This window comes from Bos indicus x Bos taurus, chromosome 9, assembly GCF_003369695.1.
Source record: "Bos indicus x Bos taurus breed Angus x Brahman F1 hybrid chromosome 9, Bos_hybrid_MaternalHap_v2.0, whole genome shotgun sequence".
NCBI lineage: Eukaryota > Metazoa > Chordata > Mammalia > Artiodactyla > Bovidae > Bos > Bos indicus x Bos taurus.
In genome coordinates, this window is record NC_040084.1 from 38,768,346 (window position 1) to 38,784,588 (window position 16,243).

Consider the following 16,243-nt stretch of genomic DNA (forward strand, 5'->3'; position numbering starts at 1 on the left):
GTCCCCACCCCACCCCAGCTGGTAGTGCTGTCACCTGCCCACAAGGACTGTGGCTGGAGAAACATGAGGGATCTGTTAGGAAGAAGAAAGAGGGAATGGCCCCATGCAAATAAAAACTGTATCAGAGATACTTGTATCCAGTGCATAACAAGCATATTACCTTTAAAGCAGGAGCCACAGGAGGTCTATGATACAGCAGTAAAAACAAAAAGCACTTGCAGTACTAGTTGTGGTGTGGGAGCACCAACAAACACATTATTATTTGTTTATTCTTGAGGTTGTATACATTGCCATTTTTGAAACAAAAAATTAAAGTCATGCTACTTTCTTGATTCTCATTCAGCTATTTTTATTTAATGCCATATACCTAATGTGACTCAAAGGGAACGAGTTCAAATGAAGTGGATTTACATATCCTTAAGTATAAAAGAGTATGCCAAGTCTAGCCATCGTTCTTTGAATTGCTGTCTGATTGTTGTCTTAGTTACTGGGGAGGGAGGGTACACCCCCACTCATCCTATGAGTCACTTGACATGACGTTGGGGCGTGGAAGATGCTGTCTGTCAGTGGTGAATTTCTGCCAGTGCAAATGGTCACAGTGCCCTTATACATGATGTTCAGTGGAGAAAATCATTATGCTGTCTACATTGAAAAGGAAGAACTATTTTGTTATCTTGTGTGGGCTGGGGGGTAGGTTTATTGACAAAAGACACACAGAAGTCCTGAAGTGCTGTAATTTGGGGGAAAAGGCTGTTAAGACTGAAGGACCAGCGTTCCTCCTGATCACAGACTCGGGGGGCCCAGAGTGGAATATGCAGCCAGGTGTTGAGTAAACCCACCTGGGTGGTACCCAGAGGGACTGCCGTCTCCAGAATCACATGCAGACAACACTCTGTGAGGGAGATGGAGTTTTCCTGCTCCATCTGCTTGACCCGCCCACTCTGAAACCACAGCTTCACATCTGTGAGACCTGTGGGAGGGCAGAGCAACTCTTACTAACTGTCCTCACCTACACAGGTCACCAAAGTGCCTGTACCCAGGGAATTACCGACCCTGACACCTTCAGAGGTTCTCGGCTCCTCTGGACCAGCTGGGGAAAGCTGCTGGGCTCCGAGCTCCAGCAAGGCAGGAACTGTGCTCACATCACACCAGTGCCCCATGGATAGGCATGATGACTGAACAGGAAGATGGTCAGCTCCACTGACCCAGCATTCACTTTTTAAGGAGAAATAAAAGAGGGGAACATTTTGTTGTGTAACTTCAGTAATTTACCAGCTAAATATACAATGTTTCAGTGTCCCATCCACATATTTAGAACCTCAAGGACTGCCAGTTAGAGACGAAATAATATTAGCTGATCCTGCGTGCCACAGGCAAGGTGGCACTATGATTCATCAATTGGTTCAAACGATGTTGACTGAATGTCGTCCTACTGTGTGCACTGTGAGGCATGGCAACGAGAGTTTGGTCCATGGATGGGTGCCCAGAATAGGGAAGACATGGTTTCCAGAAGGGAAACACAATATATGCTTAATTACTTCTGCCTAATGATGCATTTTTCATTTCGTTGTGGTATTTTTCAGGACCAGTCCAGCAGCTGTATTAGAAGACATGTGGTATATATAAAGTTTGTGATCGTTGGGGGAAATTTTGGTAAGTGTCACTGCCTTTATCTCTGATACCTTGTGAAGTACGTGGTGCTCATAAAGGGAAGCCAGGGCTTTGTCTCTGCATCATTTAAATCTGCTCTGCACTTGACAAAATGGATTTTATAATTAAATGTGACACTCAATTGGTATTTTCTGACAGTACGACATTTTTTCTTGTCATTGCTGGTGTTATTAAAAAGTATGGGGTTTTCTAAAATATAATAAGTCTAGATTTTAGGAAACCTTCCAGATGTGGGATGAAGAATACCCTGGACCATTTAGCTTATGTTCTAAGCCACCCATGGAATATGTGAGTAATTAACTTGCAAACCAGAAGAAGTGGGAAAAAAAAATGTTTCTAGGTTTCCAGAGCAGAGAGATCCTTCCAGTCTATTTGTTGAAATGAAAGAGAAACAAGCAGTTAGCTGCTTGGGGAATGGGACGTGAAAGGGAATTAAGAATCCAGCATGCCTCATCCCAGCCTGGGACCAGCAGAGCAGTGGTCTGAGACCAGGAACATTAAATTCAGCAGTCACCCAGAAGACCTTGCTAGCAGTAGTCAAAAGGACAGGAGACATGGGTCAAAACCCAAGTTCTACACTTAGCATTTGTTATATAACCTCACTGAGCCTCAGTCTCCTCATCTGTAAAATAAGGCATATAATATTACCTACCTCCTAGGATTGTTGTGAGAATAAAGCAAGCTAAGTAGTGCAGGGATGCTCAATAAAGCAGTTTTTTTTTAACTTATTTTATTGAAATGTAATTAATTTACAGTGTTGTGTTAATTTCTGCCATACAGCAAAGCGATTCATATACATATTCACATATATATACATTCATATATTTTTTCACGTATATATACGTTCATATATATTTTCATGTGTATATATACACACATTCATGTATATGTATATCCATGTTTATATATACACACATTCTTTTCATACTCTTTTCCATTATGGTTTATCACAGGATATTGAATTTAGTTCCTTATGCTATACAATAGGACCTTGTTGTTTATCTATCCTATACATAATAATTCGAATCTACTAATCCAGTCTCCCAATCCCTCCCTCCCACTTGGCAACCACAAGTCTATTATCTATGTCTGTGAAAAGCAGTTATTCTGGATAACAGAACACCCTTGTTTGGAAACTGGACATTTGCCATTGAGGTCAAGCCAGCAAAAGGTGTGCGTGTCTTCCAGAAGAAGAGACGTTGAAGAGGGGCTAGTCACCCCCTGTCTGCTATCACTAGGGACATCACAGCTGGTCACCACAGTCCTTCTCCAGCGTCCACCGCATAGCAAGCAGGGGGAAGCCTCAAGACATTTGCCTTCTTCTCTCACCCTGTCAACCTGTTCTTAAACCAGCTTAGTTAATTTAACTCCCCTTGCTGCCACCTTTGCAGCCAGGTGTGGTCACATTGTTTTAGCTTTGTTCAGTTTGAGAGCTAATGTTATTTTGAATCAAAATGATGAGAAGAGAAAGAACAGGTCAGAAGGCGATGGTGCCCTTGGTTTAGGTCTCAGTTACCATGTTGAGGCTCTCATTTCCAAACCTTTCTTTGGATTTTTTTTGTCTATGCTTATTATTCAGGCTTCACAGAGATTCAGTTACTGGACAGAATTTTTTCTAACTAAAGTCCATATTTATTCACATTTCATCTATTTATCTATTAATTGAAGGATAATTACAGAATTTTGTTGGTTTCTGCCAAACATCATCATGAAGGGCAGAAATATTTGAGCTTTAACTCAAAGAATTTGGCTTTCGGGTGGGACCCTTTACCGGAAGTTGGGAAGAATCAAGAATGTCACTGAGATGAGCTCAGGGTTAAGATTTGGTGTCCAGAGGCGACAACCCTCCAGTTTCAGGGCCTCAAAGAGATGGACATGGCCTCAGGAGTTGTCTGGTCCAGTCTTCCGTTAACAAAAAAATAAAACTCTTCTCCAGAATTCTTGACAGAGGGTATTTCACCTTCTTTCAGAGGTGGGATTTGCTATTGCACAGAGGAGCTTTCTCCAATTAAAAAGCAATTCAGGGCACAGGGAAATTTAAAGGGGTGAGAAAATTGTGCTAGCTTTGACTGTACTGGTATTTATACAACTGTAGGCTTTTGTGAAAACTCACATGGCTATACAACAAAAAGGGTGAATTTTGCTATAGTTAATTAAACCTTAATTTTTTTAATGGGGAAAAGAACGAGCAACTAGACAAATACCTGGACATTAGCTCAAATTATTACAAAGAAAGAAAAAGGGAAGGAGAGGAGGAGGGAGGGAAGAAAAGCTATCTAGACCTTCTATTGATCTACAGTATGTGCTCGAGGGAACAGGACTTGGTCTTCTTCCTTCTTCTTTTCAGTGTCTGGACAGTACCTGGCCTGCAGAAGGCCTGTGCTGAGTATTTATTAAATCATCGAGGCCCCTGAGTCACTCTCTAAGCAGATGGAGACAAGCTCACTTACTTTCCCACACACCACCCACTGGATATTTGAAGATGCTCTCCTTCCTCATTCTTCTTCTCTGGGCTGAGTTTAAACTGTCTTTGTTCTTTGACTCTTCATCTCCTGATGTGATTTTCCTTTCTCACCCTGCCCGGTGCCTCTCCTGATTTGCTCCCTACGAGTGGTCTGGGGCTAAAAACGCAGCCTCTGAGGGGATCTGGACCCCAGAAGGGATACAGTGAGTCCCCACTTCTGTAGATGGTGTTAATACACAGCAAGCCTTATCCCCTTCCTTACTAAGGGCTTGGTAACTGGATTGCTTACCAGTAGTCTTCTAAGAATGGAGCTCCTAAAAGTAGGGAGGCTAGTGGTCCATCCGAGAGATCAGGTGGCAGCAAAGCCAGCCTCATCAGTGTCTTGACTGAAATGAAGCCAGGTCCTGCCCCTGGTTTGAGATAGCAGCGGTGCTGTTTATAAGTCTTTCTGGGCAGTACTGTATTTCAGGTCCCACTTCTTCACCAGGAGTCATAGCAAGTTAGAAATTCTAACTATGGGAGGGTGGGTATGTACTATTAGCGTCTAATGGATGGAAGCCAGAGATACTGCTAAAGACCCTAAAATGCACAGGACACGCCCCCTCCATACACACACATACACACACACACACACATACACACACACACAATCCTGCCCAAGACGTTAGTAGTTCTGAGGCTGTGAAACCAATATGGAAATAATAATATTTTTTTAAAAATCAATGTCTAAGGTACTCATTATTTTGAAGGTTTAAATTTTTTAATGTTTTGACATTTAATTAAATGTAAATATATAACTAGAAAACATAAAGAAGTTTGTTCAAAAAATCACAAATCTGAAAGTGCTCCTAAGAGGCTACATCACCACAGACTCCAAGCCAGAAATGATCTAAATGAATTCAGACAGATGGGTGTCTGAAGACATATACTGAGGACTGTCAGCTAAAGCTGAAAACGAGACTCACACAACTTGGTTCCGGCATTCACACAAAAGAGATTGGCTCGTGTTTTAAATTTCAGCCCGGCTTCTTCAGATGTGTTTGTCTTCAGATGACCTCTGAGATGAGGCAGTATTTCAATCTGGGTTAGCCCATCCTTTTGAATCAAGGGTGTGATTCTGGTGTGATGAGAATGTGCTTAGGGAGGAGAGAGATCTCATTACAGATGATTGAGATTGGGTATTTTGGTACTCAGGGCTGTTTATTTGCATCAATTTCCTAGTGACAGTACAATCTGGTTTAACTGGGAGTCGTTGTGAGCTTGTGTAGCCCGATACGGCTACATTTGCCGAAGCAGGGAGATTAAAGCAACATATGTCAAGTTGTGATATAGGACAATCCACTTGAAAAGACTTTAATTATAGGGCCTATTTTGGGAGGGTAACTGTGCTTTTTGTGAGGTGTATTTTGGGATCCACTAACCCAGCTTCAAGGCCAGTAATATCTTCCCAGAAAGGGTGTGGTTGTGTGCTTGTTGCCTAAATATTTTCTTACCCAAAGCTTTGGTATTTGGTACTTTCCTTCGACTTTACTCCCCTTCATTTTTCTTTTCCTGATAATCTTTCCTCTTGCAAGAATGCTATGAAAATGCATTCTGGGAAGCTGGAGAAGAAAAGGATGAAAGATCTCATTTAGATGGCCAAGTCCAGAGATTTAGGGGCGTTACATTATCAGTCTGCTGTTTTTAAGACAAACAGAATTTGGAGGAATGCCCCAAAAGTAATAGTAAGCAGAATCACGGGAGACTATAAAAACGACACGTTGGGGGGAAATGTTTTACTGTATGTGTCTAGTAGCAGAACTACACACTTACAACTACTTGTTTCCAGTACCCCTTTTCCAACCCACGGGTAATTCTTGTGAGCCATTTCAGTGTTCTTTGGCTAATGATCTGGAGTGAGTTATCTGGTTTTACTTTTGTTCTTTGAGATTCTTGCCTTTTTTCAGCCCTGCCTCAGGTGAATACCTCTGTGTGTGTGTGTGTGTGTGTGTGTGTGTGTGTGTGTGTGTGTGTGTGTGTGTTGGGAGGGGGGATGGGGAGGGTGGGGCATTGTCTTCCTGCCTAGCTCTTCAGGTGGCTCCCACACACTAACCTATGTGAACCGCAGCTCCATTCTTCCCTTTATCAGGGCGTACAGATTTGCATGCAGCAGCCCTGCCCAGCCTCTCAGATGCCCTTTTGTAAGCATCGTTGGAAGCTTTGGAACAGAGTGGTATGACCTGTTGAAAGCCAGCCCTGTGCATGCTGGCCCTGCTCTGGTGTGCATGAGAGCAGGTGCACCAAGGTTGAGCAGCTGCATCAACCTTGTACTCTTGATCTTTGAATTCCCACGATCAGTTATCCCTTGCTGTCTAAGAGAAGTGTTCTTCTGTCTCCAGGTCAGTTTTGGCGCCGTCCTAAACCAGCCTCATTGAAGCTGCATTGAGGCTGTCCTCCTGCTTGTCTGCCCCAGTAGCTCATGTACTTAGAATCCACTCTAAAATTCACACTGTTGTGTGGTTGTTACCTCCAGCAACACTTGTATACCAGAATGTCCCACTTATGGAGGGAAAACATTTTCAGAATAAGTAGCTGGCAAGTATTCTAGAACACGACTGGAGAGCTGACATTGTGTCCTACATCTCACCTAGGATCCAGGTGATGGGACCCAGCCACCCCCCAGCCCTGCCCCTAATTGGCAGGCTGCCCACATGTTGAATGCACGTGATGGTACCATTTGTATAACCCACTTAGGTTCATAAGAAGCTGCCACGCATTTGCTGCTCCCAAACCACCTCTTAGGTGGTGGAGCAGGTGCCAGATAAAATCTTTTGCTCAGAGACTATAGCCTTAGTCTCAGGCAGGGGCGTTTGGGAGTGCAGACCTGTTTGTTGTCCTGCTCTCAAAGAGAAAGTAACTACTGGCATGTGGAGAGGCAGGGGTGGTACGTGTCCTGCCGTGTCTGGGACAGCCTGCCCAGTGAAGAATTGTCTCCAATGCAGCATACACTGCAGCCCTGCTGAGAAGCACTGCTCTGAGGTTGAGTGGCTGCTATATAGCAGAGTGGGGCTCATACCCACTCTCTCTCAATCCAAGGTCTCTATGTCCCTCTCCACGTTGGAGGCATCACAGAATTCATTCCCACTTCTTTGGGAGTGTGCACTGCAGTGAAATTGAACTCAGAGTAGCTGTTCCTTGGACTGTGCCATTGCTGCTATAGCGCCAGACCTCCACTGCAGCATTCTGCAGGGGAAGCGGCTTCTCTGGGACCTCAGTGGCCCAGCCAAGCAGCACCCTGTGCCTAGCATTCCTCTGTCTATGCCCAGCGCAGGTGGAGAGAGAGTATGTGTGTATTCTCTTAGGAAGAGACCAAAGAGGATGCTCCACCCAAAGCCTTTGATCTAGTCTTACTGGCTTACAGACCATCCACAGGGGCAATTAGGTTTCAGTGTTAGGAGTTTTTGATATGATAGCTTAGGCTTCCTATCTACCTGCTGCACTTCTACAGCCTGTTGGAGCTTTGTTTAAAGTTTGGTTTTGATGTCGACCAACAAAGAAGCCAAGACAGTGCCTACATCAGTTTGAATGAGCACACATGAAAGTTGATTAACGTGGTAAAAATAAAGCCATGTCGAATGAAAAGGCACACAGTGAAGCTGACTTGAATATAAACGTTGAAGGGGTTATGTAAAGAGGAGGAAGTGATAGTATCTGATCTTTTTTTTTCTTCTTTCCTGGCTTTCCCCTCCTTCTCTCTCTTCCAGATTCTATCTCAATTTTTTATTTTGAAAATTTTCAAACCTACTGGCTTGGGAGAATGATAAATACCTGTATGTCCTTTATTTAGATTCACATGTTAGTCTACATTTGCCATATTTACCTTTTGTATCCCAATATATGTAATATATATAATTGTATGTAACACATGTAATATATATAATTATATGTAACACATGTAATATATATAATTGTATGTAACATATGTAATATATATAATTATATGTAATATGTGATATATATGTAGTATACGTTATATAAATTTTGCAAAACCATTTGAAAGTTGCAAACATCTTGACCCTTTGCCTCTAAATAGTTCACCATGTATCTCCTAAATATAAGGACTTTCTTCTACATAGCCACAATGCTATTAGCTAATAAGAAATAAAACAATAATTCCATAATATTATCTAATACTCAGTCCATATTCAAACTTTCCCAGTTGTCCTCGGCTGCCTATGGTATAGAACCTCCTGCCTTCTGAGCTTGTCTGTTTCTTCACAGGGTTATTTAACTTGCTCCTCACTTCCTGAAAATTGTTAGGTCTAGAGGCTTGATATTAGAGGCAGGTGAAACCTCTTTTGGCAAGAATTCTTCATAGGCGGTATTCCATCCTTGATGTTACATCACATCAGGAGGCAGATGATGTCATCCTGTCCATCATCCACAGTGCTCAGTCTGATCTCATAGATCAGGTGGTAACCAGACCTCACCAAGATCCAGAAGCACTTAGAGTCAGTAAGGCATCTGTGGGCTGGTACCTGGGTCCTTTGTCAGCATCCTGTCCCCCACCTACCTTTCATCCAGAGATTTGAGTATCAATGAATAATCCTAGCTTGCATCAATTATCACACTGGGATAGTGTCTGATAATTTTTATCCTTTGCTTTCACTTCCTCAGTTATTTATAGTGAATGATCTGGGCCTTCATATTTTTCAGTGATGACTTTTAAGCCACTTCCTTGGTAGTCAGCTCGATTTTGCTGTGATAATAGATTATGCTGAACATTTTCCTTTCTCACCTTCAGAATAGGGAGTAACTTGAGCAGAGCATTTACTGCACACCAGGACCACACACACTCCTTACCTATAGAACTCCTTTCACTATTTTCCCCCTCACAACAGCTCAGACTAGCAAGCAAAGTGACTTGCTCAGGGTCACCCAGCTCCTGCAGTGGAGCCAAGATCAAGCAGATTTGTCAGAGTTTCCCACTCATTCGTGTTCCCTCCAACCCCCAACCCTGGCTGTGTCTCCCACCCTGCAGTTCTTGCCTTAGATGAATGCCTGCCTGACTGGTGGATCCGTGAACAGGGAAGGTCAGTGAGGGAGGTGCAGGAGAAACGCATGCCACCCTAAAAGGGCCAGGTGCCACTGGGTTTCTGACAGATGTGGCTCAGTACCACCAGAGATCTCCATCTGTGTGTTAACCATTCCAACTTTTTAATATTGGCAACTAATTTATATATTCTGATACTTTTTCAGCCAAGTCGTCAGTTTTCCCCACCAGCACGGCTGCTGGCTGAAACTGTCTTGACTCAGCTTGGCTTTGCTTAGAAATGGAATTCATGGTTTGTCTGTTTTTAACACCCTTTTTAAAGTGGGTATTACTGTTCTTGAGATGGGATGCTTTTTTGATTGGGGGGAGTGTTTGATTTTTGAAGAGGGAAAATCAGTCTTCAGGGAAGTTTTCTTTAATTGATACATTATAAAACCTTCATTTTATAGGATTTTCTTTTTTACTGAATCAACACAGTTCATTATTGAACTGCACTTTCACACAGATGGTTTCAGAAAGCTAGAACAGATATGGGGTGGGGATTGGGGAAGGGACAGGTGCCCCCTAATAGGCAGGACCGCTGGCTGGCTTCCCTGGACCAGGACAGGGGAGATCAGGCTGTTCAGTTTCTGGGGATCAGTTCTCCACGTGTATACACACAGCAAGCCAGCAACTCCTCAGACATAAACACAGACACCCTGAACAAAAATGGGATTTCTTAACTAGCAGGTTAATAGCACAATCATAGATGTTTCATTTGTAGCTTTGAAGGAAAGCAAATACACTTCCCTCTGAATATCATCTGTAGAATTTTTTTTTTTTTCCAAAATGTTCTCTGAGTCCTTGCAGGGCAATGAAGTCTGTCTGTTTCACCCATCATGTACTCCTTGTTCTCGTGTTTATTTAACTGTGTTAAGGAGTCAGAACAACCTGCACACTTGTTCCTATGAGAAGAACTGAAGCAGAACTGACAGACAAACAGCAGCACTTCTCAGGATGGGCCTCGGTTGTTGTAGTGCTGCTGAGGATAAAGACCTCTTAGGTTAATTCTAATTGTTCCTAGCAGAATGACTCCTGAGTTGGGAGCGAAGGGGAATGATTGCAGGTAAAGACCTTCTCTGGTCTTACTTCCTCATGCAGGAGCTTATTTCTTCCCTCTCATTTTACCAGATTAGTAACCTGAGGCACAGAGAGGTTGAGTCCTGTCCAGGTCAAACCAAATTAGCCTGGGTCTTTTGTGATTGTGACTCAGGTTTCCTAAAGCTAAAAATTTCAGTCAAGTAATGCTTCACCCCATGTGTCATCTTATTGTCAGCAATGTTTATTTCCATCCAAACCCTCCATAACCCAGCTTACCACCGCCAATAATGTTTAACAGGTGAAGAAATGAAAGTCCAAGTCGGTGTTGTTCAGACACAGAAATAGAAGACAAGGAGCATGTGTAATTATAATTTTCCAGTAGCCATGTTGAAAGAAAGTAAGAAGAAACAGGTGGAATTAATTTTGATAGTGTACTTTAACCTAATAGATATCTGAAATATTAACATATCGCCATGTAATCAATGTTCAAAATAACTGGAATTCTTGTAGCAAGTCTTTGAGATCTCAGTGTGTACTTTACACTTTAAACAGTACATCTCAATTTAGCCATATTTCAAGTATCCCGCATGGCTAGTGGCTCCCAGTATAGGGCAGCACGGCAGTGTGGTGGCCCAAGGTCATACCTAGCTAGATTCTTTAAGTCTCTTAAGAAAAACTTCAGCAGCTTTTTTCTTCTCCCCCTAATCTGAGGCCACATATTTCTGTCCTCTTTGTGTCACTTTTTCCCCAGCTAACTCTAATTACAGGGGATGCTTGGGTTGGCCATACCCACAAGCTCAGCAGTTTTCCACCAGTCCTGGCGGCTGGTGAGACCAGCACACTCTGCCTTGTAAATGATAGCCTGTGATAATTAGCCTGTGAAGCATTCTTCCAAATTTCTCCACAGCAGTTTCCATGATTTCCTTTTTTTTAGGAATACCTCAGTGGAATTTTGCAAAGCCAGGGAGATTTTTTTCAATGCATCCTTTCTTAAAGACCCATTCTAATCAATGAATGATTCTTAAAATACTTGCTACCTAGTAGGCTCCTCACAACCTCAGCAGACCAAAAAAGCATTACACATTTTTTATCTGTTTTTATAGTGAGATACCTATGTTAATTCATGATGGCTTATTTTCTTTTTGAACTAATCAAATATTTCCCCAATATGTCAGTCCCATTTTGAGCATTATTTACAAAGACACTGAGAGCATTATTTGCGGTGAAACATTAGTAAAAATCAGATTCCATTTCCACTCAATGTCAAGTCTCTGGCCATTGACCCCATTACTTGAAGTATTAGCCTGTAATACATCCCAGAAACAGAAATGTCAGAAGAATGGTGACAGGCTCCTGGAGTTTGTTGTGATGGACTTCCCCCAAATAGAAATCCTGATTTGTAAAAATTTAAATCATAACGCAGGAGATCCAGGTTTGATCCCTGGGTCAGGAAGATCCACTGGAGAAGGGAATGGCTATCCACTCCAGTATTTCTTGCCTGGAGAATTCCATGGACAGAGTTGCCTAGCAGGCTATAGTCCACGGGGTCTCACAGAGTTGGACACAACTGAGAAACTAACATTTTCCCTTTTTTCCCCCAGGAAAATGATTGTCCCCTGTTCTTAATTAGAAGCCAGCCCTCCACATCTTCCAAAATTCTCAGTTAAGAATAGAGAAAATAATATGTTTTCCTGTGGCCTTGTCCACTAATTGAAGAATGGCCCCATAAAACCAGATAAGTGCATTTCCCCTGATCTCCTGCATGCTGTCTTCTTTAGATTTTGGCCTGGTGTCCATTTTTCTTATTCACAGACCCCCTGAAATCTGTCATTTAAAACACTTTAGGTGTAAGGTTGCATTTAGAATCAGAACAATAAGTTGCAAGGGCTGTTTCTTCTCATTCGACTACTCTCCTGTAGTGATGCTCACTTTGACTCCCAAATCACAGTCCTCTTATTCCCTCTGATTTGAAAGTATTTCTATGTGTTTGAGTGGATAGCTCATGTTCATTTCAGAATGTCATTTAGTAGCTACATTTCTGCTAAATAACCAGAAATTATAGTTGACCCTAGCCAAGAAGCTGAGTACCTAGATTTTGCTTCCAAGTATGGTGCTGAGTAGAAATGTTTTCGTTTCATCTTCAATATTAATAGTAGACTGAGAGTGATGGATGGGCCTGGATATGAGAAAAAGAAAGGAAATGTAGATTGCAATGGCAGACCATCATCTACGGAAGGGTTTCTTGACCTGGGGTTTTTATCAGAACCACCTGAGAAGCTGTTAAAAATCCTGGTGTCCAGGCCTTGCTGTCAGAGCCCCTGAGGACATGACCCAGGCAAGTGTACAAGGACCATCTGCTCTTCCTCAGCTGCATTTGTTGTGAAAATTAAGGGAGAAATTTACTCTATGAAAAGTATACCTCATTGAACTTTGTTGTTGTTCAGTCGCTCAGTCCTATCTGACTCTGCAAGCCGATGGACTGCAGCACACCAGGCTTCCCTGTTCTTCACTATCTCCCAGAGCTTGTTCAAATTCATGTCCATTGAGTTGATGATGCCATCCAACTATCTTATCCTCTGTCACCCCTTTCTCCTCCTGCCCTCAGTCTTTCCCGGCATTAGGGTCTTTTCCAATGAGTCGGCTCTTCACATCAGGTGGCCAAACTTACTATCCTAAAATACATGCATACATTGAAATTTTTGAATCTCACCATGGAGAATATTTTGACTGTCACATGCTCTGGGGTCTGAAGATAAAGCTCACAGTTGAAACAGTCATTCATCCACTCAGTCAACATTTAAAGGTCAGTGCCAAGTGTTGTTCCTGCCCTGGGGAAACAGAGACACAGCACATGTCCTGAAGCATTTTGTGTTATGGATGAGATCAATATCCAATATCTGGCATCACCAACTTGATGGACATGAGTTTAAGCAAGCTGCAGGAGTTGGTAATGGACAGGGAAGCCTGGCAAGCTGCAGTCCATGGGGTTGCAAAGAATCGGACACGACTGAGCGACTGAACTGAATATCCAACAATTACGACGCAGAGTAAAGTGTAATGAATGTATCTGTAGAGCAAAAAGAGAGAAGGAGACCCCCAACAAACATATACACACATTCCCAGTCCTACCCATTGCCTTCTTGAAGATGGAAGTTGGTAGACAGTGTGGGAAGGATTCACAGAGAGGCCAGAGAACATGAGTCCTGAGGCTTGAGTAAAGAAGTAAAGAATATTGTGCCTGTTTTGCAAAGGAATGGCTCTCAAAATTTGGTTCTAAAGTAAAACAAGGTCTTTATAACATCATTTGTCTTTTAAGGTGATTCAGCAGCCTTTGATGTGATTCAGTTTGTTTATCCTGATCTGTGTTGTCCCAGCCCAAGTCACATGGCTGACACATAGTAGGCACAGTGGGTGTGCTGAGTTGAATTGATACTTCCAAGTTTAGCCTTTCCTCTGACAAACTGTTAAGACACAGTAGTATCCTAGGGAGGATAATAATGCCAGTATATAATTTTCAAAACAGCACCCAAGTTACTTCTCCAAGTATTATTTCTAAAAGACTGAAAAAAAAATTGCTCTTAAAGGAGAGCACATTAAGAATATGTGAGTAGTTCCTGCTGGTACATGTCATGGTGTGATTTGATTTTTTATATTTTGGGAACATTCACTCTTCTTTCTAACCTAATTTTTACTCTCTCTCATTCGTAAATGTATCTGAGGTTTTGGAAGAGCAACTGGGCCAAAAGCCGATTGATCATGGCATTCCTTACTGAGTCTTTTATTAGTGTAAACAGAGAAAACAGCATTGTATTTTCCTAGATATTGAATACTTTTTCAGGATTTGGGGGGCAGAAAGTATTTGAGAGTAGCTGTTGACACTGCATTGAAAAATATACAGCCAGTGCTGAGGCGCCTACTTACCCAGAGCAACTGTTCTCCCTGCACATTTTTGCAGCTTACGTGCATGCGTAAAGCCGCTTCAGTCATGTCCAACTCTTTTGCAACCCTATGATCAGGCTCCTTTGTCCGTGGGATTCTCCAGGCAAGAATACTGGAGTGGGTTGCCATGCCCTTCTCCAGGGGATCTTCCCTACCCAGGGATTGAACCCTCATCTCTTATGTCTTCTGCATTGGCAGATGGGTTCTTTACCACTAGCGCCACCTAGAAAGTCCCTTTTGCAGCTTATGTCCCAGTTACCACCACTGATTACTTTGATGCTGCAGAGCATAATAGGGAAATCTGTGACCTGACCTTTTACCCTGGTATAATATGGAAGGAGAAGATTCCGCTCACATACTTCTTTGCTCAGAAGGCAGTATTTCTAGAGGTGCCGTGTGTGTTGGAATTTTTTTGCTGTTAGTCTGCCTGCTTCCCAAGCCTAAAAGCAATGTGCACTCCACCCCTGTTCCATTAAATAACCATTCTGGTTGGAAAGAAAGTAGATGATGCCATGGAAGCTGGGCCTGGGGTTTAAAATGGCAGGATGGGGTTTAAAATCTCCTCAGCTTGTGATTAAATCTAATCACTCCACTGCTGACCAGCTGTAGAGTCTTGGGCAAGTCACTCCACCTCTGAGAACCCCACTTTCTCATTTCTGAAATGGCAGTTAAAGATGAAAGCAGATAAGAAGCATGATGCTAACGCGATGCCTGGCGCTAATACATGCTTACTCTCTGTCAGGTCTCTTTACTTCCCCTTGTGAACCTGCATATCAGTTTGATCATTTTCTTGTTTAACAACTTTTTAGGACTCGCCTTACCGTCTGATAAAGACTTTAACACTAGCCTGGCGTTCATGGCCTTTTACCATCTCCCTGTCTCACCTTTCTACCACATCTCTTCATCTCATAGCAAAACCAAACCATCTCTGTGCCCTCAGTGGGTCTCAGGCACTCACTCTCTTCTTGGAGTGCCCTCTGCCCACCTCTTAAATCTAAATCCAATCTGCTGCAAAGCTCATCTTTTTTTTTTTTTTAATTGAAGTATAGTTGATTTACTGAATGTTGTGCCATCTCTGCTGTACAGCAGAGTAACTCAGTTATACACATATGTATATTCTTTTTTTAATATTCCTTTCCATTATGATTTATCCCAGGAGACTGAGAATAGTTCCTTGTGCTATACAGTGGAACCCTGTAGTGTATCCATTCTAAATGTAATAATAGTTTTGCATCTATGCAAGGCTCATCTTAAATGCCACTTCCTCCTTGTCCCTCAGACTGGAAAATTCACCTCCTTGTCCAGCCTTGTCTTTCTCATCACAGGTGCTCAGAGAGTTTTTTCCCTGGTGAGCCTTCTCTTCTTTTTCACAAGGCCTGCAGATGGCCATCTTCTTCTCTATGCACACACATCTTTCATGTGTCTTCCTCTTATAAGGACACCAGTTCCACTGGACTAGGGCCTTACCTTTATGACCTTATTTAACCTTAATGAAAAGACCCTAATGCTGGGCAAGATTGAAGGCAGGAAGAGAAAGGGGAGACAGAGCATGAGATGGTTGCATGGCATCATCGACTCAATGGACATGAGTTTGAGCAAACTCTGGGAGATTTGAAGGACAGGGAAGCCTGGCGTGCTGCAGTCCGTGGAGTCACAAAGAGTTGGACACAACTGAGCAACTGAACAGCAACAACTTCTGTATAAGCTTCATCTCCAAGTACAGACATGTTGGAGATTAGGACTTCAACATGTGAATTTTGAAGGGACAGGATTCAGTTAGTTACATATGGGTATAAAAGTCCAGCTGGATCCTCTGAGGGAGTGTGGGGAGCTGGGGCGGGGGGGGGGGGGCGGTGTGGGTGGGTGTAATTTCCCTCTGCTACTAGCGTTCTCTTCTTCTCTACCCTCATTGCGGAGTACCACAGAGAGGCAGCCACTGTGTGGTTCCCCTGGGTCTCTAGCCTTGGCCAGCCCAGTACAGCTGCTCCCCCGCGATCTCGCCCACAGAGCCCGCTTCCGCCCCCACGGAGGGCTGCTGGAAGCCTGCACTGCCTCAC

At 42.9% G+C, this 16,243-nt stretch overlaps 1 protein-coding gene across 4 annotated transcripts in view; it reads left to right on the top strand.

Annotated features, from left to right (window-relative positions):
* FYN (FYN proto-oncogene, Src family tyrosine kinase) overlaps nt 1-16,243 on the top strand; it is a 213,853-nt gene that overhangs the window by 98,380 nt on the left and 99,230 nt on the right. For all 4 annotated transcript variants that reach the window (XM_027551190.1, XM_027551193.1, XM_027551191.1 and 1 more), the window contains one exon: nt 1,584-1,653. The gene's annotated coding sequence lies outside the window, so the exon portion shown is untranslated. The remainder of the gene's footprint in view (nt 1-1,583; nt 1,654-16,243) is intronic.